This window comes from Dromaius novaehollandiae, chromosome 2, assembly GCF_036370855.1.
Source record: "Dromaius novaehollandiae isolate bDroNov1 chromosome 2, bDroNov1.hap1, whole genome shotgun sequence".
Taxonomy (NCBI): Eukaryota; Metazoa; Chordata; class Aves; order Casuariiformes; family Dromaiidae; genus Dromaius; species Dromaius novaehollandiae.
This window is the reverse complement of record NC_088099.1, coordinates 170,101,425-170,123,013: the sequence shown is the minus strand read 5'-3', so window position 1 is coordinate 170,123,013 and position 21,589 is coordinate 170,101,425. Positions and strand designations below refer to the sequence as shown.

General features: G+C 56.2%; 2 long non-coding RNA genes across 3 annotated transcripts in view; one reads left to right on the top strand and one right to left on the bottom strand.

Annotated features, from left to right (window-relative positions):
• LOC135327372 (uncharacterized) overlaps positions 1–13,101 on the bottom strand; it is a 142,673-nt gene extending 129,572 nt beyond the window's left edge. For both annotated transcript variants that reach the window (XR_010387492.1, XR_010387490.1), the window contains exon 1: positions 13,005–13,101. This is a non-coding gene — a long non-coding RNA (uncharacterized LOC135327372). The remainder of the gene's footprint in view (positions 1–13,004) is intronic.
• A 1,382-nt stretch (positions 13,102–14,483) lies between these two features.
• Positions 14,484–21,164, top strand: LOC135327371 (uncharacterized). The gene is made up of 3 exons (XR_010387489.1): positions 14,484–14,594; positions 20,415–20,562; positions 20,723–21,164. It is a non-coding gene; the product is annotated as an uncharacterized LOC135327371 (long non-coding RNA).
• Positions 21,165–21,589: the final 425 nt, after the last annotated feature.

Below are 21,589 nucleotides of genomic sequence, written 5' to 3'. Positions count from 1 at the left end.
AGACTAGAGGCTGTCTAAGGGGCCTGGGGGGCCAGAAGAGAGCTGGGGGGCCCAGTTCTGTAGAAAAGAGAGGTCCAGAGCGCACTAGAGGGGTGCTAAAGCGTCTACATAGTCAAGAAATGGCTCTGGGGAAGAAGGGAGAAATCTGGAGGAGTTTCTAGCACATTAGAGGGTCTAGAGGGGCCTGGGGGGCCAGAAGAGAGCTGGGGGGCCCAATTCTGTGGAAAAGAGGGGTCCAGAGCGCACTAGAGTGGTGCTAAGTCGTCTGCATGGTCCAGAAATGGCTCTGGGGAAGAAAGGAGAAATCTGGAGGGGTTTTGAGGAGACTAGACGGTGTCTAAGGGGGCTGGGGGGCCCAAAGAGAGCTGGGTGGCCCAATTCTGTGGAAAAGAGGGGTCCAGAGCACACTAGAGGGGTGCTAAGGTGTCTACACTGTCAAGAAATGCCTCTGGGGAAGAAGGGAGAAATCTGGAGGGGCTGCGAGCACACTAGAGAGTGTCTAAGGGATCTGGGGGAGCAGAAGAGATCAGGGGGGCCCCATTCTGTGGAAAAGAGGGGTTCAGAGTGCACTAGAGGGGTGCTAGGGCATCCACATGGTCCAGAAATGCCTCTGGGGAAGAAGGGAGAAATCTGGAGGGGTTGTGAGGAGACTAGAGGGTGTCTAAGGGGACTGGGGGGCCAGAAGAGAGCTCGGGGGCCCCATTCTGTGGAAAAGAGGGGTCCAGAGTGCAGAACAGGGGTGTTAAGGCATCTACATGGTCCAGAAATGCCTCTTGGGAAGAAGGGAGAAATGTGGAGAGGTTGCGAGGAGACTAGAGGGTGTCTAAGGGGTCTGGAGATCCCAATGATATCTGGGGGGGCCCAATCTGTGGAAAACAGGGGTCCAGAGTGCACTAGAGGGGTGCTAAGGCGTCTACACTGTCAAGAAATGCCTCTGGGGAAAAAAGGAGAAATCTGGAGGGATTGCCAGGAGACTAGAGGGTGTCTACGGCGTCTCGGGGGCCAGAAGAGAGCTGGGGGGGGGCATTCCGTAGAAAAGAGGGGTCCAAAGTGCACTAGAGGGGTGCTAAGGCATCTACACTGTCAAGAAATGTCTCTGGGGAAGAAAGGAGAAATCTGGAGGGATTGCGAGGAGACTAGAGGGTGTCTAAGGGGTCTGGGGGGCCAGAGGAGAGCTGGGGTGGCCCAATTCTATGGAAAAGAGGGGTCCAGAGCGCACTAGAGGGGTGCTAAGGTGTCTACATGGTCCAGAAATGCCTCTGGGGAAGAAGGGAGAAATCTGGAGGGCTTGCCAGGAGACTAGAGGGTGTCTAAGGGGTCTGGGGGGGCAGAAGAGAGCTGGGGGGGCACAATTCTGTGGAACAGAGAGGTCCAGCGCGCCCTAGAGGGGTGCTAAGGCATCTACACTGTCAAGAAATGCCTCTGGGAAAGAAGGGAGAAATCTGGAGGGATTGTGAGGAGACTAGAGGGTGTTTAAGGGGTCTGGGGGGCCAGAAGAGAGCTGGGGGGCCCAATTCTGTGGAAAAGAGGGGCCCAGAGCGCACTAGAGGGGTGCTAAGTCGTCTACTTGGTCAAGAAATGGCTCTGGGGAAGACGGGAGAAATCTGGAGGGGTTGCAAGGAGACTAGAGGGTGTCTAAAGGGTCTGGAGGTACCAAAGATATCTGGATGGCCCAATTCTGTGGAAAAGAGGAGTCCAGAGTGCACTAGAGGTGTGCTAAGGGGTCTACACTGTCAAGAAACGGCTCTGAGGAAGAAGGGAGAAATCTGGACGGGTTGCAAGGAGACTAGAGGCTGTCTAAGGGGCCTGGGGGGCCAGAAGAGAGCTGGGGGGCCCAGTTCTGTGGAAAAGAGGGGTCCAGAGTGCACTAGAGGGGTGCTAAGGTGTCTACACTGTCAAGAAATGGCTCTGGGGAAGAAGGGAGAAATCTGGAGGAGTTTCTAGCACATTAGAGGGTCTAGAGGGGCCTGGGGGGCCAGAAGAGAGCTGGGGGGCCCAATTCTGTGGAAAAGAGGGGTCCAGAGCGCACTAGAGTGGTGCTAAGTCGTCTGCATGGTCCAGAAATGGCTCTGGGGAAGAAAGGAGAAATCTGGAGGGGTTGTGAGGAGACTAGACGGTGTCTAAGGGGGCTGGGGGGCCCAAAGATAGCTGGGTGGCCCAATTCTGTGGAAAAGAGGGGTCCAGAGCACACTAGAGGGGTGCTAAGGTGTCTACATGGTCCAGAAATGCCTCTGGGGAAGAAGGGAGAAATGTGGAGGGGTTGCGAGAAGACTAGAGCGTGTCTAAGGAGTCTGGAGGTCCCAGAGATATCTGGGTGGCCCAATTCTGTGGAAAAGAGGGGTCCAGAGCACACTAGAGGGGTGCTAAGGTGTCTACATAGTCAAGAAAAGGCTCTGGGGAAGAAGGGAGAAATCTGTAGGGGTGCCAAGAAGACTAGAGGGGATCTAAGGGGTCTGTAGGTCCCAAAGATATCTGGGGAGCCCCATTCTGTAAAAAAGACGGCTCCAGAGCGTGCTAGAGGGGTGCTAAGGGGTCTACATGGTCTAGAAATGCCTCTGGGGAAGAAGGGAGCAATCTGAAGGGGTTGAGAGGAGACTAGAGGGGGTCTAAGGGGTCTGGGGTCCACAAGAGAGCTGGGGGGCCCCATTCTGTGGAAAAGAGGGGTCCAGAGTGCACTAGAGGGGTGCTAAGGTGTCTACATGGTCCAGAAATGCCTCTGGGGAAGAAGGAAGAAATCTGGAGGGGTTGCGAGGAGACACCACAGGGTGTCTAAGGGGTCTGGGGGCCCAGAAGAGAGCTGGGGGGCCCATTCTGTGGCAAAGAGGGGTCCAGAGTGCACTAGAGGGGTGCTAAGGGGTTTGCATGGTCCAGAAATGCCTCTGGGGAAGAAGGGAGAAATCTGGAGACGTTGCGAGGAGACTAGAGGGTGTCTAAGGCGTCTGGGGGCCAGAAGAGAGCTGGGGGGGGCCCATTCTGTGGAAAAGAGGGGTCCAGAGCACACTAGAGGGTTGCTAAAGCGTCTACACTGTCAAGAAATGCCTCTGGGGAAGAAGGGAGAAATGTGGAGGGGTTGCGAGGAGACTAGAGGGTGTCTAAGGGGTCTGAGGGGCCAGAACAGATCTGGGGGGCCCATTCTGTGGAAAAGAGGGCTCCAGAACGCACTAGAGGGGTGCCAAGATGTCTACATGGTCCAGAAATGCCTCCGGGGAAGAAGGGAGAAATCTGGAAGGGTGGCGAGGAGACTAGAGGGTGTCTGAAGCATCTGGGGGGCGAGAAGAGAGCTGGGGGGCCCATTCTGTGGCGAAGAGGTGTCTAGAGTGCACTAGAGGGGTGCTACGGCGTCTACACTGTCAAGAAATGCCTCTGGCGAAGAAGGGAGCAGTCTGGAGGCGCTTCTAGCACATTAGAGGGTGTCTAAGGGGCCTGGGGGACACAAGAGAGCTGGGGGGCCCCATTCTGTGGAAAAGAAGGCTCCAAAGTGCAGTAGAGGGGCGCTAAGTCATCTACACTGTCAAGAAATGCCTCTGGGAAAGAAGGGAGAAATCTGGAAGGGTTGTGAGCACACTAGAGGGTGTCCAAGGCGTCTGGGGGGCCAGAAGAGAGCTGTGGGGCCCCATTCTGTGGAAAAGAGGGATCCAGAGCGCACTAGAGGGGTGCTAAGGTGTCTACATGGTCCTGAAATGGCTCTGGGGAAGAAGGGAGAAATCTGGAAGGGATGCGAGCACACTAGAGGGCGTCTAAGGAGTCTGGGGGGACAGAAAAGACCTGGGGGGAGCCCAATTCTGCAGAAAAGAGGGGTCCAGAGTGCACTAGAGGGGTGCTAAGGTGTCTACACTATCCAGAAATGCCTCTGGGGAAGAAAGGAGAAATCTGGAAGGGATGCGAGCAGCCTAGAGGGTGTCTAAGGGGTCTGGGGGAGCAGAAGAGATCGGGGGGGCCCCATCTGTGGAAAAGAGGGGTCCAGAGTGCATTAGAGGGGTGCTAAGGCATCTAAATGGTCGAGAAATGGCTCTGGGGAAAAAGGGAGCAATCTGAAGGGGTTGCCAGGAGACTAGAGGGTGTCTAAGGGGTCCGGGGAGACAGAAGAGATCTGGGGGGCCCCATTCTGTGGAAAAGAGGGGTCCAGAGTGCACTAGAGGGGTGCTAAGGTGTCTGCATGATCTAGAAATATCTGGGGTAAGAAGGGAGAAATCTGGAGGGATTACGAGGAGACTAGAAGATGTCTAAGGAGTTTGAGGGGCCGGAAAAGAGGTGCGGGGCCCCATTCTGTGGAAAAGAGGGGTCCAGAGCGCACTACAGGGGTGGTAAGGCGTCTACATGGTCCAAAAATGGCTCTGGGGAGGAAGGGAGAAATCTGGAGGGGCTGGCGAGGACCATAAAGGCTGTCTAAGAGGGCTAGAGGCCCACAAGAGAGCTGGGGGGGGGGGCATTCTGTGGCAAAGAGGGGTCCAGAGCGCACTAGAGGTGTGCTGATGGGTCTACATGCTCCAGAAATGCCTCTGGGGAAGAAGGGCGAAATCTGGAGGGGTTGCGAGGGGACTAGAGACGGTCTAACGGGTCTGGTGGCCCAGAAGAGAGCTGGGGTTCCCATGCTGTGGCAAAGAGGGGTCCAGAGCGCACTACAGGGATGCTAAGGTGTCTAAATGGTCCAGAAATGCCTCTGGGGAAGAAGGGCGAAATCTGGAGGGGTTGCGAGGGGACTAGAGACGGTCTAACGGGTCTGGTGGCCCAGAAGAGAGCTGGGGTTCCCATTCTGTGGAAAAGAGGGATCCAGAGCGCACTACAGGGATGCTAAGGCGTCTACATGCTCCAGAAATGCCTCTGGGGAAGAAGGGAGAAATCTGGAGGGGTTGCCAGGAGACTAGAGGGTGTCTAAGGGGTCTGGGGGGCCAGAAGAGAGCTGGGGGGCCCATTCTGTGGAAAAGAGGGGTCCAGAGTGCACTAGAGGGGTGCTAAGGTGTCTGCATGATCTAGAAATATCTGGGGTAAGAAGGGAGAAATCTGGAGGGATTACGAGAAGACTAGAGGATGTCTAAGGAGTTTGAGGGGCCGGAAAAGAGGTGCGGGGCCCCATTCTGTGGAAAAGAGGGGTCCAGAGTGCACTAGAGGGGTGCTAAGTGGCCTACACTGTCAAGAAACGGCTCTGAGGAAGAAGGGAGAAATCTGGACGGGTTGCAAGGAGACTAGAGGCTGTCTAAGGGGCCTGGGGGGCCAGAAGAGAGCTGGGGGGCCCAATTCTGTGGAAAAGAGGGGTCCAGAGCGCACTAGAGTGGTGCTAAGTCGTCTGCATGGTCCAGAAATGGCTCTGGAGAAGAAAGGAGAAATCTGGAGGGATTGTGAGGAGACTAGACGGTGTCTAAGGGGGCTGGGGGACCCAAAGATAGCTGGGTGGCCCAGTTCTGTGGAAAAGAGGAGTCCAGAGCACACTAGAGGGGTGCTAAGGTGTCTACATGGTCCAGAAATGCCTCTGGGGAAGAAGGGAGAAATGTGGAGGGGTTGCGAGAAGACTAGAGCGTGTCTAAGGAGTCTGGAGGTCCCAGAGATATCTGGGTGGCCCAATTCTGTGGAAAAGAGGGGTCCAGAGCACACTAGAGGGGTGCTAAGGTGTCTACATAGTCAAGAAAAAGCTCTGGGGAAGAAGGGAGAAATCTGGAGGGGTTGCGAGGAGACTAGAGGGGGTCTAAGGGGTCTGGGGGGCCAGAAGAGAGCTGGGGGGGCACAATTCTGTGGAACAGAGAGGTCCAGCAGGCACTAGAGAGGTGCTAAGGCATCTACACTGTCAAGAAATGCCTCTGGGAAAGAAGGGAGAAATCTGGAGGGGTTGTGAGGAGACTAGAGAGTGTTTAAGGGGTCTGGAGGTCCCAATGATATCTGGATGGCCCAATTCTGTGGAGAAGAGGGGTCCAGAGCGCGCTAGAGGGGTGCTAGGGGGTCTACACTGTCAAGAAATGGCTCTGAGGAAGAAGGGAGAAATCGGGAGGGGTTGCCAGGAGACTAGAGGGTGTCCAAGGGTCCTGGGGGGCCAGAAGAGAGCTGGGGTGCCCAGTTCTGTGGAAAAGAGGGGTCCAGAGTGCACTAGAGGGGTGCTAAGGGGTCTACATGGTCCAGAAATGGCTGTGGGGAAGAAGGGAGAAATCTGGAGGGGTTGCGAGGAGACTAGAGGGTGTCTAAGGGCTCTGGGGGCCCAGAAGAGATCTGGGGGGCCCAGTTCTGTGGAAAAGAGGGGTCCAGAGTGCACTAGAGGGGTGCTAAGGCGTCTACACTGTCAAGAAATGCCTCTGGGGAAGAAGGGAGCAGTCTGGAGGAGTTTCTAGCACATTAGAGGGTCTAGAGGGGCCTGGGGGGCCAGAAGAGAGCTGGGGGGCCCAATTCTGTGGAAAAGAGGTGTCCAGAGCGCACTAGAGTGGTGCTAAGGCGTCTACAGGGTCAAGAAATGGCTCTGGGGAAGAAGGGAGAAATCTGGAGGGGTTGCGAAGATACTAGAGGGTGTCTAAAGGGTCCGGGGGGCCAGAAGAGGGCTGGGGGGTCCAATTCTGTGGAAAAGAGGGGTCCAGAGTGCACTAGAGGGGTGCTAAGTCGTCTGCTTGGTCAAGAAATGGCTCTGGGGAAGAAGGGAGAAATCTGGAGGGATTGCAAGGAGACTAGAGGGTGTCTACGGGGGCTGGCGGGCCCAAAGATATCTGGGTGGCCCAATTCTGTGGAAAAGAGGGGTCCAGAGCGCACTAGAGGGGTGCTAAGGTGTCTACATGGTCCAGAAATGGCTCTGGGGAAGAAGGGAGAAATCTGGAGGGGTTGCAAGGAGACTAGAGGGTGTGTAAGGGGTCTGGAGGTCCCAGAGATATCTGGGTGGCCCAATTCTGTGGAAAAGAGGGGTCCAGAGCACACTAGAGGAGTGCTAAGGCATCTACACTGTCAAAAAAAGTCTCTGGGGAAGAAGGGAGAAATCTGCAGGGGTTGCGAGGAGACTAGAGGGTGTCTAAGGGGTCTGGGGGCCCAGAAGAGAGCTGCGGGTCCCAATTCTGTGGAAAAGAGGGGTTGAGAGTGCAGAAGAGGGGTGCTAAGGCATGTAGATATTCAAAAAATGTCTCTGGGGAAGAAGGGAGAAATCTGGAGGGGTTGTGAGGAGGCTAGAGGGTCTAACGGGTCTGGGGGAGCAGAAGATATCTGGGGGGCACAATTGTGTATAAAAGAGGGGTCCAGAGTGCACTAGAGGGGTGCTATGGCATCCAACCTGTCAAGAAATGGCTCTGGGGAAGAAGGGAGAAATCTGGAGGGACTGCGAGGAGACTAGAGGGTGTCTAAGCGGTCTGGGGTGCCAGAAGAGATCTGGGGGGGCCCATTCTGTGGAAAAGAGGGGTCCAGAGTGCACTACAGGGGTGCTAAGGCGTCTACTTGGTCAAGAAATGTCTCTGGGGAAGAAGGGAGAAATCTGAAGGGCTTGCCAGGAGACTAGAGGGTGTCTAAGGGGGCTGGAGGTCCCAAACATATCTGGGGGGCACAACTGTGTAGAGAAGAGGGGTCCAGAGCACACTAGAGGAGTGCTAAGGGGTCTACACTGTCCAAAAATGGCTCTGAGGAAGAAGGGAGAAATCTAGAGGGGTTGTGAGGAGACTAGACGGTGTCTAAGGGGCCTGGGGGCCAGAAGAGAGCTGGGGGGCCCATTCTGTGGCAAAGAGGGGTCCAGCGCACTCTAGAGGGGTGCTAAGGCGTCTACACTGTCAAGAAATGCCTCTGGGGAAGAAGGGAGAAATCTGGAGGGCTTGCCAGGAGACTAGAGCGTGTCTAAGGGGTCTGGGGGAGCAGAATATATCTGGGGGGCACAATTGTGTAGAAAAAAGGGGTCCAGAGCGCACTAGAGGAGTGGTAAGTGGTCTAAACTGTCAAGAAATGCCTCTGGGGAAGAAGGGAGAAATCTGGAGGGGTTGCGAGGAGAGTAGAGGGTGTCTAAGGGGCCTGGGGGGCCAGAAGAGAGCTGGGGGGCCCTGTTCTGTGGAAAAGAGGGATCCAGAGCACAGTAGAGGGTTGCTAAAGCGTCTACACTGTCAAGAAATGCCTCTGGGGAAGAAGGGAGAAATCTGGAGACGGTTGCGAGCACACCACAGGGTTTCTAAGGGGTCTGGGGGCCAGAAGAGAGCTGGGGGGGCCCCCTTCTGTGGAAAAGAGGGGTCCAGAGCACAGTAGAGGGTTGCTAAAGCGTCTACACTGTCAAGAAATGCCTCTGGGGAAGAAGGGAGAAATCTGGAGGGGTTGCGAGGAGACTAGAGGGGGTCTAAGGGGTCTGGGGGCCCAGAAGACATCTGGGGGGCCCCATTCTGTGGAAAAGAGGGGTCCAGAGCGCACTAGAGGGGTGCTAAGGCGTCTACACTGTCAAGAAATGGCTCTGGGGAAGAAGGGAGAAATCTGGAGGGGTTGCGAGGAGACTAGAGGGTGTCTAAGGGATCTGGAGATCCCAAGGATATCTGGGGGGCCCAATTCTGTGAAAAAGAGGGGTCCAGAGCGCACTAGAGGGGTGCTAAGGGGTCTACACTGTCAAGAAATGCCTCTGGGGAAGAAGGGAGAAATCTGGAGGGGTTGCGAGGAGATTAGAGCGTGTCTAAAGGGTCTGGGGGGGGCAGAAGAGAGCTGGGGGGGGCATTCTGTGGAAAAGAGGGGTCCAGAGCGCACTAGAGGGGTGCTAAGGTGTCTACATGGTCTAGAAATGCCTCTGGGGAAGAAGGGAGAAATCTGGAGGGGTTGCCAGGAGACTAGAGAGTGTCTAAGGGATCTGGAGGTCCCAAAGATCTCTGGGGGCCCCATTCTGTGGAAAAGAGGGGTCCAGAGCGCACTAGAGGGGTGCCAAGGCATCTACACTGTCAAGAAATGGCTCTGGGGAAGAAGGGAGAAATCTGGAGGAGTTGCGAGCACACCAGAGGGTGTCTAAGGGATCTGGGGGAGCAGAAAATATCTGCGGGGCCCCATTCTGTGGAAAAGAGGGGTCCAGAGTGCAGGAGAAGGGTGCTAAGGCATCTACACTGTCAAGAAATGCCTCTGGGGAAGAAGGGAAAAATTTGGAGGGGTTGCGAGGAGACTGGAGGGCGTCTAAGGGGCCTGGGGAGCCAAAAGAGAGCTGGGGGGCCCATTCTGTGGAAAAGAGGGCCCCAGAACGCACTAGAGGGGTGCCAAGATGTCTACACGGTCCAAAAATGCCTCCGGGGAAGAAGGGAGAAATCTGGAAAGGTGGCGAGGAGACTAGAGGGTTTCTAAGGGGTCTGGGGGCCAGCAGACAGCTGGGGGGCCGAATTCTGTGGCAAAGAGGGGTCCAGAGTGCACTAGAGGGGTGCTACGGCGTCTACACTGTCAAGAAATGCCTCTGGGGAAGAAGGGTGCAGTCTGGAGGAGCTTCTAGCAAATTAGAGGGTGTCTAAGGGGCCTGGGGGACACAAGAGAGCTGGGGGGCCCCATTCTGTGGAAAAGAAGGCTCCAAAGTGCAGTAGAGGGGTGATAAGTCATCTACACTGTCAAGAAATGCCTCTGGGAAAGAAGGGAGAAATCTGGACGGGTTGCAAGGAGACTAGAGGCTGTCTAAGGCGTCTGGGGGGCCAGAGGAGAGCTGTCGGGGCCCATTCTGTGGAAAAGAGTGGTCCAGAGCACACTAGAGGGGTGCTAAGGCGTCTACACGCTCAATAAATGCCTCTGGGGAAGAAGGGAGAAATCTGGAGGGGTTGCGAGAAGACTAGGGTGTGTCCAAGGGGCCTGGGGGGCCAGAAGAGGGCTGGGGGTCCCCATTCTGTGGAAAAGAGGGATCCAGAGCGCACTAGAGGGGTGCTAAGGTGTCTACACTATCCAGAATTGCCTCTGGGGAAGAAAGGAGAAATCTGGAAGGGATGCGAGCAGACTACAGAGTGTGTAAGGGCTCTGGGGGGACAGAAGAGAGATGGAGGACCCAATGCTGTGGAAAAGAGGGGGTCCAGAGCACACTAGAGAGGTGCTAAGTCGTCTACACGCTCAATAAATGCCTCTGGGAAAGAAGGGAGAAATCTGGAGGGGTTGCCAGGAGACTAGAAGGTGTCTAAGGGGCCTGGGGAGCCAGAAGAGAGCTGGGGGGGGCGTTCTGTGGAAAAGAGGGGTCCAGAGCGCACTAGAGGGGTGCTAAGGGGTCTACATGGTCAAGAAGTGCCTCTGGGGAAGAAGGGAGAAATCTGGAGGGGTTGCGAGGAGACTAGAGGGTGGCTAAGGGGTCTGGGGGGCCAGAAGAGAGCTGGGCGGCCCAATTCTGTGGAACAGAGAGGTCCAGAGCGCACTAGAGGGGTGCTAAGGCGTCTACACTGTCCATAAATGCCTCTGGGGAAGAAGGGAGAAATCTGGAGGGGTTGCAAGGAGACTAGAGGGTGTCTAAAGCGTCTGGAGATCCGAAAGATATCTGGTGGGCCCAATTATGTGGAAAAGGGGGGTCCAGAGCGCACTAGAGGGGTGCTAAGGCGTCTACACTGTCCATAAATGCTTCTGGGGAAGAAGGGAGAAATCTGGAGGTGTGGCAAGGAGACTAGAGGGTGTCTAAGGGGCCTGGGGGGCCAAAAGAGAGCTAGGGGTCCTATTCCGTTGAACAGAGGGATCAAGAGGGCACTAGAGGGGTGCTCTTTTCCACAAAGTGGGGACCCCACCTCTCATTTGGTCCCCAGACCCCCAAGACACCCTGTAGTCTCCGCAGAAGCCCTCCACATTGCTTCCTTCTTCCCCATAGGCATTTCTTGACCACGTCAACACCTTAGGGGTCCAGAGCGCAGTAGAGGGGTGCTAAGGTGTTGACACGGTCAAGAAATGCCTCTGGGGAAGAAGGGAAAAATCTGCAGGGGTTGCGAGGAGACTAGAGGGAGTCTAAGGGGCCTGGGGGGCCAGAAGATAGCCGGGGGGCTGCATTCTGTGGAAAAGAGGGGTCCAGAGTGCACTAGAGGGGTTCTATGGCGTCTACACAGTCAAAAAATGCCTCCGGGGAAGAAGGGAGAAATCTGGAGGGGTTGCGAGGAGACTAGAGGGTGTCTAAGGGGCCTGGGGAGCAGAAGAGAGCTGGGATCTGGACTCTGTGGAAAAGAGCACCCATCTAGCGCACTCTGGACCCCTCTGTTCCACAGAATTTGGCCCCCCAGCACTCTTCTGGGCCCCCAGACCCCTTAGACACCCTCTAGTCTCTTCGCAACCCCTCCAGATTTCTCCCTTCTTCCCCAGAGGCATTTCTGGACCATGTAGACACCTTAGCACCCCCTCTAGTGCGCTCTGGACACCTCTTTTCCACAGAATTGGGCCCCCAGCTCTCTTATGGCCCCCTAGACCACTTAGACACCCTCTAGTCTCCTCGGAAGGCCTCCAGATTGCTCCCTTCTTTCCCAGAGACATTTCTTGACCATGTAGACACCTTAGCACCCCTCTAGTGCGCTCTGGACCCCTAAGGTGTCTACATGGTCCAGAAATGCCTCTGGGGAAGAAGGGAGAAATCTGGAGGGGTTGCGAGGAGACTAGAGGGTGTCTAAGGGGCCTGGGGGGCCACAAGAGAGCTAGGGGGCCCCACTCTGTGGAAAAGAGGAATCCAGAGTGCACTAGAGAGGTAGTAAGGTGTCTACATGGTCCAGAAATGCCTCTGGGGAAGAAGGGAGAAATCTGGAGGGGTTGCGAGGAGACTAGAGGGTGTCTAAGGGGTCTGGGGTGCCACAGGAGGGGTGGGGGGCCCCACTCTGTGGAAAAGAGGAATCCAGAGCATACTAGAGGGGTGCTAAGACATCTACATGGTCCAGAAATACCTCTGGGGAAGAAGGGAGAAATCTGGAGGGGTTGCGAAGAGACTAGAGGATGTCTAAGGGGTCTGGGGGGACCAAAGAGAGCTGGGGGCCCAATTCTGTGGAAAAGAGGGGTCCATAGCGCACTAGAGGGGTGCTAAGGGGTCTACACTGTCAAGAAATGCCTCTGGGGAAGAAGGGAGAAATCTGGAGGGGTTGCGAGGAGACTAGAGGCTGTCTAAGGCGCCTGGGGGGCCCGAAGACAGCTCCAGGTCACAGCAAGCACCCCAGTAGGGGTGTTCTGAGCAGGCGAGGAGTTTTAAGGGGACTAGGTGGCCAAAAACCCAACTGTGGGGAACCAGGATGAAATATGAAAGGTTTCTGAGGAGACCAGCTGTTCTCTAGGAGGCCTGGGGTCCAGAGAACAGCTCTGGGGCCATACCAGCACCCCAGGAGGCATGCTCAGCAGAGCAGAGGGGTCCTAAGGGGCCTAAACAGCCAAAATAGGAGAACTGGCTAACAAGGAAGACCTCAGGAGGTGCTCTGAGGGGACAGGAGGGGATGGATTTTGAGCAGACTAGGGGACGCATAGAGGTATGTGAGGCACAACCAAGGAAGACAGAGGAGCCTTAAGGGGACTGGAAGGAAAGGGGAGCGGAAGGAAAGGGGATCTGATGGGATAGAGGGCACATGGAATGGTCATAGCGATAGGGCATAGAGAGGACTCTACAGTGCAGCCAATGGAAAAGAAGGGCTGTAGGGCATACTGAAAGGGCGCAATGAATGCATAGGGTTCTGGGGTACCCCCAAGGCAAACCAAGGCGTCCTGAGGGCAGCGTGTGGCACTCAGAGGGGTTCTGATGGGGCTAAAGGGCTAGGAGATGGACCCTAAGGGGCTCAGAGGGCAAAGAGAGGCATCCTGAGAGGACTAGAGGGAAAAGCAAAGGCGCCGAGACGCACCAATGGCAAACGGAGAGGTTTTGAGGAGACTAGAGGGAAAAGAGGGGGGACTTAATAGGACAAGAGGACAAACATAGGAGTCTTGATGCTACCAGAGGGCCTACAGACACCAAATGTCAGAATAACCTTGCAGGAACTAGAAAGAAGCAAAGAATTTTGAAGGGACAAGAGAACAAATGGAGTGCCTTGGAGCATACCTAAAAGCAAATGGATTGGTCCTGAGGGAACTAGGGAGCAAATGGGTGAGTCCTGGGGGGGACGCGGAGGAAAACTGAAGGTTCTGGGGCATTAGCTCACCTGCCATAATCTTCCTGTGTGGAGCCTGCTTCTTCCCTCTGAGAAGTTGGCCTTTGCTTTCATTGCACAGGCAGCTGTGAGCTGTTGCGTAGTCTCGGCAGACAAGTTGGGGATCGCTGCCCAGGCAGTCGTGACCTGCAACACTGCATGCTCAGAACAGTTCTCAGGAAGTCACGCGTACTCATAACCTGAAGAGCAAAAAGCAAATCTCTCTTAAGGTCAGTTTTTATTTCATCATAGGAGCAAGCTTTCCCTCTCTTCTGCACTGTACTGCCTCTAACAGCACACCTTCCTCATCACCATTTTCCCCTGCTCCTTTCACTCCTCTCAGTTGCCCCTGCGTCTTAGATCTCTAAAGCAGCTGTTTCTCATCCACAGGTACTTTCCTGTCCTGTTGCCGATTCACCCCCCGGTTGTCCTATAGCAAGCAGTTGAGACACCTTGGCCTAATTCTTAGCCGCACACGCCTTTTGATCTGGCAAGCAGCTCAGACAGAGCAGAGGGCAGCAAGAAAGGTGGATCTGAATGTAGTAGACTTGGGCACCGAGCAAGATGGAAGCAGCAGCAAGGCATCAAAGAGATGGCATCTTTGTAAAGAAAAGAGATATAGTTCCAGGCTACCGGGGATTCTCTGTACCTGTGGCCAGGGCTCCTTCCTCTGCAGGCTCTTTCCACACAGTTAAAGGTAGCTGAACGCAGTGCCCTTGGGAGGCAGTGACATGGTGTCCCCGGTACTGCTGTGGGGTGGCTGTTCCAGGGTCTCTCAGGCTGTTTTGGGGTCCTTGGACAGAGACAGTGCTGTTCACATTTCCTTGAGGACTTTCCCTTGTGCTGCACAGCAGGACAGCTCTGCACCGTGCCCTCCCAGCACTGCCACTCCTCATAGCTGCTGCCTAATTGGCCCCAATCTTGAGCAAAGCTACAACTACCAGGAGCCCGCAGCGCCCTCCTACTCTCCCTGCCCTCCCCATTTCCAAGAGGGACGGCCCCAGCCCCTGGGGGCAAGCCTGCCTGGTCACACCAGAGATGGAAAATGCTTCCTGCCTTGTACCAGGGAAAACCAGGGAAATGCCACTGTCCCCAATGACCTATGGGGACTCCTGTGTGAGCGGCACATGTCCAGTAAGGAACAGACCCAGCGGGCCACTGCTGCAGGGCTGAGAAGGCACCGGCACCTGGAACTGCAGCTCCTGGCCTGCCACAGAGCATAACGTGGCCGGCTGGTGAGAACCCCGCTGGCAAAGGACTGCCCCTCCGGCCGCCTCGAGAGGCACAGCATGCTGTCCGAGCAGCCCAATGCGGGAAGACTACATCTCCCGGCATGCCGTTCAAACAAAAAAAAGGCCTCCCGGAAGCCCGGTGCCGGAAGACTACCGCTCCCGGCATGCCAGCGGCGCCCCCCGGACCCCCCCCCCTCCCCCCGTCGCGCTAGGTGAAGTTTAACCCTGTGGAGATTCCGTTCCTTTCCGTCCCGCCCCCGTTCCCTTTTCCTCCCTGTCTCCCCGGAATCCACCGCAGAGCCCCGAGCGCGACCCCGCGATCCCCAGCACCGGCCCGGGGCTCCCCCGACACCGCCGCGGCCGGCTACAGGTCAACTCCAACACTGCCCCTGCCTCCCCCCACGACCCTCCCTGCGCTTCCCCTGGGATCCCTCCTCCCCCTCCCCAACGCGGTCCCCAGCGGACATAGGAGACACCCCCCCCCTCCCCGTGCTCCTCCGACTGCGCAATAAACCGCACCACAGCCCCAGCGGACCGCCTGCCTTCCCCCCTGCCCCATCCTGGCGCACCCCCCTTCTTCCCCCCCAGCACCACTGCAGACCCACCGCACCTCCTTCCTCCCCACCCGAACCCCAATGCACCCCCTTACCCCCCCCCATACCACCACAGCCTCGGCACACCCCCTTCCTCCCTCCATGGCCCCAGTGCACTGCTCTTCCCCACCACATCCTCAGCCCCCACTGCCCCAGCACACCACCCTCCCTAGCCCCGGTGCAGTTTCCCCTGGCCCCAGTGCACCCCAGTTGTGCTGCGCTGCCCGGGACACTCCCACCCACCAGGACCCCCGGCACATGAGGGACCTGCAGCCCGGAGCGCGCACCCCCCCAGCCCCGCTCACCTCCTCCGCAGGGCAGCCGCGTGCCGGTCCCAGGCAGCAGTGCTCAGCAGCAGCTCCATCGTCCAGAACCAGCCCCAGCATGAGCTTCCCCCAAATGCAGCCCCAGCCCAGGCGTGTGCCCGCCCTTGCCATCAGCCCCACCTGGGGCTTGTCCCACCTGTCCCAGCCATGGAGCCCCACCTGGGGCCTGTCCTGCCACCCAGCTCCACCTGGCATTCATCCCAGCCCCAGGGCCTGCAGCTGCAGCCCATCAGGAACTGGGGAGAGGGAATGGCCATCAGCCCCATCAGGGACAACTGGGGCTGCCAGGGCAGCAGAGGCACCCCCACTCCTGAGAGCAGCTTCCTGAAAGCTGAAGGGAGAGGCCTGGGGTATAGAGAGGGGAAAGGGGAGTATGCAGAGGACAAGAGAACAAATGGAGAGCTCTGGGTACAACAAAAGTAGAAAAAGGCAATGACAGAGCAAACAGAGTGACTCTGGGGGCACCACCAAGAAGCACCCAGAAAACTCTGGGACAGGAGAGAAAGCTAAACAGAGAACTTTGCAGTGTGCTGCAAAACAACCACAGGGCCCAACAAAAGACACACAGAGCCCTTGGGGGCAACCCAAAATGTGAATTGAGGGCTCCGGAGGGCATCAGAGGGCAAATGCAGGGCTCTAGGGCAAAGCAAAATACAAATAAAGGGGCTTAGGGCACACCAGAGGGGTCATAAGGCATGTCACAGGACTCAGTGCAGCTGACAGGATGGTGCCTGCAGGCTCCCCCCACCCCCATGGAAACTCTATCTCCCCACTCCAGGCACACAGGCCCTGGCACAAGAACCACAAGGGACAATGAGGAATGCTGAAAGCAAATACAGAAGGAACTCCACAGTACACTAGAGGGGGGCTACGGGGGTCTACATGGTCCAGAAATGCCTCTGGGGAAGAAGGGAGAAATCTGGAGGGGTTGCGAGGAGACTAGAGGGTGTCTAAGGAGTCCGGGGGGCCAGAAGAGAACTGAGGGGCCCATTCTGTGGAAAAGAGGGGTCCACAGTGCACTAGAGGGGTGCTAAGGTGTCTACATGGTCTAGAAATGCCTCTGGGGAAGAAGGGAGAAATCTGGAGGGGTTGCGAGGAGACTAGAGGGTGTCTAAGGAGTCCGGGGGGCCAGAAGAGAACTGAGGGGCCCATTCTGTGGAAAAGAGGGGTCCACAGTGCACTAGAGGGGTGCTAAGGTGTCTACATGGTCTAGAAATGCCTCTGGGGAAGAAGGGAGAAATCTGGAGGGGTTGCGAGGAGACTAGAGGGTGTCTAAGGGTCCTGGGGGGCCCCAACAGAGCTGGGGGGCCCCATTCTGTGGAAAAGAAGGGTCCAGAGCACACTAGAGGGATGTGAAGGCGTCTACATGGTCCAGAAATGGCTCTGGAGAAGAAAAAATAAATCTGGAGGGATTGTGAGGAGACTAGAGGGAGTCTAAGGGGTCTGGGGGAGCAGAAGAGAGCTGGGGGGCCAATTCTGTGGAAAAGAGGGATCCAGAGCGCACTAGAGGGGTGCTTAGGCGTCTACACTGTCAAGAAATGCCTCTGCGGAAGAAGGGAGAAATCTGGAGGAGTTGCGAGGAGACTAGAGGGTGTCTAAGGGGCCTGGGGGGCCAGAAGACATCTGGGGGGCCCTGTTCTGTGGAAAAGAGGGGTCCAGAGTGCACTAGAAGGGTGCTAAGGTGTCTACATGGTCCAGAAATGCCTCTGGGGAAGAAGGAAGAAATCTGGAGACGTTGCGAGCACACCACAGGGTTTCTAAGGGGTCTGGGGGCCAGAAGAGAGCTGGGGGGGCCCCATTCTGTGGAAAAGAGGGGTCCAGAGCGCACTACAGGGTTGCTAAAGCGTCTACACTGTGAAGAAATGGCTCTGGGGAAGAAGGGAGAAACGTGGAGGGGTTGCGAGGAGACTAGAGGGTGTCTAAGGGGTCTGGGGGTCCAGAAGAGAGCTGGGGGGCCCCATTCTGTGGAAAAGAGGGGTCCAGAATGCACTAGAGGGGTGCTAAGGCGTCTACACTGTCAAGAAATGGCTCTGGGGAAGAAGGGAGAAATCTGGAGGGGTTGCGAGGAGACTAGATGGTGTCTAAGGGGTCTGGGGGCCCAGAAGACATCTGGGGGGCCCCATTCTGTGGAAAAGAGGGGTCCAGAGCGCACTAGAGAGGTGCTAAGGCGTCTACACTGTCAAGAAATGGCTCTGGGGAAGAAGGGAGAAATCTGGAGGGGTTGCGAGGAGACTAGAGGGTGTCTAAGGGATCTGGGGATCCCAAGGATATCTGGGGGGCCCAATTCTGTGAAAAAGAGGGGTCCAGAGCGCACTAGAGGGGTGCTAAGGGGTCTACACTGTCAAGAAATGGCTCTGGGGAAGAAGGGAGCAATCTGGAGGGGTTGCGAGGAGACTAGAGGGGGTCTAAGGAGTCTGGGGGGCCCGAAGAGAGCTGGGGGGCCCAATTCTGTAGAAAAGAGGGGTCCAGAGCGCACTAGAGAGGTGCTAAGGCGTCTACACTGTCAAAAAATGCCTCTGGGGAAGAAGGGAGAAATCTGGAGGGGTTGCGAGGAGACTAGAGGGTGTCTAAAGCGTCTGGAGATCCGAAAGATATCTGGTGGGCCCAATTATGTGGAAAAGGGGGGTCCAGAGCGCACTAGAGGGGTGCTAAGGCGTCTACACTGTCCATAAATGCTTCTGGGGAAGAAGGGAGAAATCTGGAGGTGTGGCAAGGAGACTAGAGGGTGTCTAAGGGGCCTGGGGGGCCAAACGAGAGCTAGGGGTCCTATTCCGTTGAACAGAGGGATCAAGAGGGCACTAGAGGGGTGCTCTTTTCCACAAAGTGGGGACCCCACCTCTCATTTGGTCCCCAGACCCCCAAGACACCCTGTAGTCTCCACAGAAGCCCTCCACATTGCTTCCTTCTTCCCCATAGGCATTTCTTGACCACGTCAACACCTTAGGGGTCCAGAGCGCAGTAGAGGGGTGCTAAGGTGTTGACACGGTCAAGAAATGCCTCTGGGGAAGAAGGGAAAAATCTGCAGGGGTTGCGAGGAGACTAGAGGGGGTCTAAGGGGCCTGGGGGGCCAGAAGATAGCCGGGGGGCTGCATTCTGTTGAAAAGAGGGGTCCAGAGCGCACTAGAGGGGTTCTATGGCGTCTACACAGTCAAAAAATGCCTCCGGGGAAGAAGGGAGAAATCTGGAGGGGTTGCGAGGAGACTAGAGGGTGTCTAAGGGGCCTGGGGAGCAGAAGAGAGCTGGGATCTGGACTCTGTGGAAAAGAGCACCCCTCTAGCGCACTCTGGACCCCTCTGTTCCACAGAATTTGGCCCCCCAGCACTCTTCTGGGCCCCCAGACCCCTTAGACACCCTCTAGTCTCTTCGCAACCCCTCCAGATTTCTCCCTTCTTCCCCAGAGGCATTTCTGGACCATGTAGACACCTTAGCACCCCCTCTAGTGTGCTCTGGACACCTCTTTTCCACAGAATTGGGCCCCCAGCTCTCTTATGGCCCCCTAGACCACTTAGACACCCTCTAGTCTCCTCAGAAGGCCTCCAGATTGCTCCCTTCTTTCCCAGAGACATTTCTTGACCATGTAGACACCTTAGCACCCCTCTAGTGCGCTCTGGACCCCTAAGGTGTCTACATGGTCCAGAAATGCCTCTGGGGAAGAAGGGAGAAATCTGGAGGGGTTCCGAGGAGACTAGAGGGTGTCTAAGGGGCCTGGGGGGCCACAAGAGAGCTAGGGGGCCCCACTCTGTGGAAAAGAGGAATCCAGAGTGCACTAGAAAGGCAGTAAGGTGTCTACATGGTCCAGAAATGCCTCTGGGGAAGAAGGGAGAAATCTGGAGGGGTTGCGAGGAGACTAGAGGGTGTCTAAGGGGTCTGGGGTGCCACAGGAGGGGTGGGGGGCCCCACTCTGTGGAAAAGAGGAATCCAGAGCACACTAGAGGGGTGCTAAGACATCTACATGGTCCAGAAATACCTCTGGGGAAGAAGGGAGAAATCTGGAGGGGTTGCGAAGAGACTAGAGGATGTCTAAGGGGTCTGGGGGGACCAAAGAGAGCTGGGGGGCCCTATTCTGTGGAAAAGAGGGGTCCATAGCGCACTAGAGGGGTGCTAAGGGGTCTACACTGTCAAGAAATGCCTCTGGGGAAGAAGGGAGAAATCTGGAGGGGTTGCGAGGAGACTAGAGGCTGTCTAAGGCGCCTGGGGGGCCCGAAGACAGCTCCAGGTCACAGCAAGCACCCCAGTAGGGGTGTTCTGAGCAGGTGAGGAGTTTTAAGGGGACTAGGTGGCCAAAAACCCAACTGTGGGGAACCAGGATGAAATATGAAAGGTTTCTGAGGAGACCAGCTGTTCTCTAGGAGGCCTGGGGTCCAGAGAACAGCTCTGGGGCCATACCAGCACCCCAGGAGGCATGCTCAGCAGAGCAGAGGGGTCCTAAGGGGCCTAAACAGCCAAAATAGGAGAACTGGCTAACAAGGAAGACCTCAGGAGGTGCTCTGAGGGGACAGGAGGGGATGGATTTTGAGCAGACTAGGGGACGCATAGAGGTATGTGAGGCACAACCAAGGAAGACAGAGGAGCCTTAAGGGGACTGGAAGGAAAAGGGAGCGGAAGGAAAGGGGATCTGATGGGATAGAGGGCACATGGAATGGTCATAGCGATAGGGCATAGAGAGGACTCTACAGTGCAGCCAATGGAAAAGAAGGGCTGTAGGGCATACTGAAAGGGCGCAATGAATGCATAGGGTTCTGGGGTACCCCCAAGGCAAACCAAGGCGTCCTGAGGGCAGCGTGTGGCACTCAGAGGGGTTCTGATGGGGCTAAAGGGCTAGGAGATGGACCCTAAGGGGCTCAGAGGGCAAAGAGAGGCATCCTGAGAGGACTAGAGGGAAAAGCAAAGGCGCCGAGATGCACCAATGGCAAACGGAGAGGTTTTGAGGAGACTAGAGGGAAAAGAGGGGGGACTTAATAGGACAAGAGGACAAACATAGGAGTCTTGATGCTACCAGAGGGCCTACAGACACCAAATGTCAGAATAACCTTGCAGGAACTAGAAAGAAGCAAAGAATTTTGAAGGGACAAGAGAACAAATGGAGTGCCTTGGAGCATACCTAAAAGCAAATGGATTGGTCCTGAGGGAACTAGGGAGCAAATGGGTGAGTCCTGGGGGGGACGCGGAGGAAAACTGAAGGTTCTGGGGCATTAGCTCACCTGCCATAATCTTCCTGTGTGGAGCCTGCTTCTTCCCTCTGAGAAGTTGGCCTTTGCTTTCATTGCACAGGCAGCTGTGAGCTGTTGCGTAGTCTCGGCAGACAAGTTGGGGATCGCTGCCCAGGCAGTCGTGACCTGCAACACTGCATGCTCAGAACAGTTCTCAGGAAGTCACGCGTACTCATAACCTGAAGAGCAAAAAGCAAATCTCTCTTAAGGTCAGTTTTTATTTCATCATAGGAGCAAGCTTTCCCTCTCTTCTGCACTGTACTGCCTCTAACAGCACATCTTCCTCATCACCATTTTCCCCTGCTCCTTTCACTCCTCTCAGTTGCCCCTGCGTCTTAGATCTCTAAAGCAGCTGTTTCTCATCCACAGGTACTTTCCTGTCCTGTTGCCGATTCACCCCCCGGTTGTCCTATAGCAAGCAGTTGAGACACCTTGGCCTAATTCTTAGCCGCACACGCCTTTTGATCTGGCAAGCAGCTCAGACAGAGCAGAGGGCAGCAAGAAAGGTGGATCTGAATGTAGTAGACTTGGGCACCGAGCAAGATGGAAGCAGCAGCAAGGCATCAAAGAGATGGCATCTTTGTAAAGAAAAGAGATATAGTTCCAGGCTACCGGGGATTCTCTGTACCTGTGGCCAGGGCTCCTTCCTCTGCAGGCTCTTTCCACACAGTTAAAGGTAGCTGAACGCAGTGCCCTTGGGAGGCAGTGACATGGTGTCCCCGGTACTGCTGTGGGGTGGCTGTTCCAGGGTCTCTCAGGCTGTTTTGGGGTCCTTGGACAGAGACAGTGCTGTTCACATTTCCTTGAGGACTTTCCCTTGTGCTGCACAGCAGGACAGCTCTGCACCGTGCCCTCCCAGCACTGCCACTCCTCATAGCTGCTGCCTAATTGGCCCCAATCTTGAGCAAAGCTACAACTACCAGGAGCCCGCAGCGCCCTCCTACTCTCCCTGCCCTCCCCATTTCCAAGAGGGACGGCCCCAGCCCCTGGGGGCAAGCCTGCCTGGTCACACCAGAGATGGAAAATGCTTCCTGCCTTGTACCAGGGAAAACCAGGGAAATGCCACTGTCCCCAATGACCTATGGGGACTCCTGCGTGAGCGGCACATGTCCAGTAAGGAACAGACCCAGCGGGCCACTGCTGCAGGGCTGAGAAGGCACCGGCACCTGGAACTGCAGCTCCTGGCCTGCCACAGAGCATAACGTGGCCGGCTGGTGAGAACCCCGCTGGCAAAGG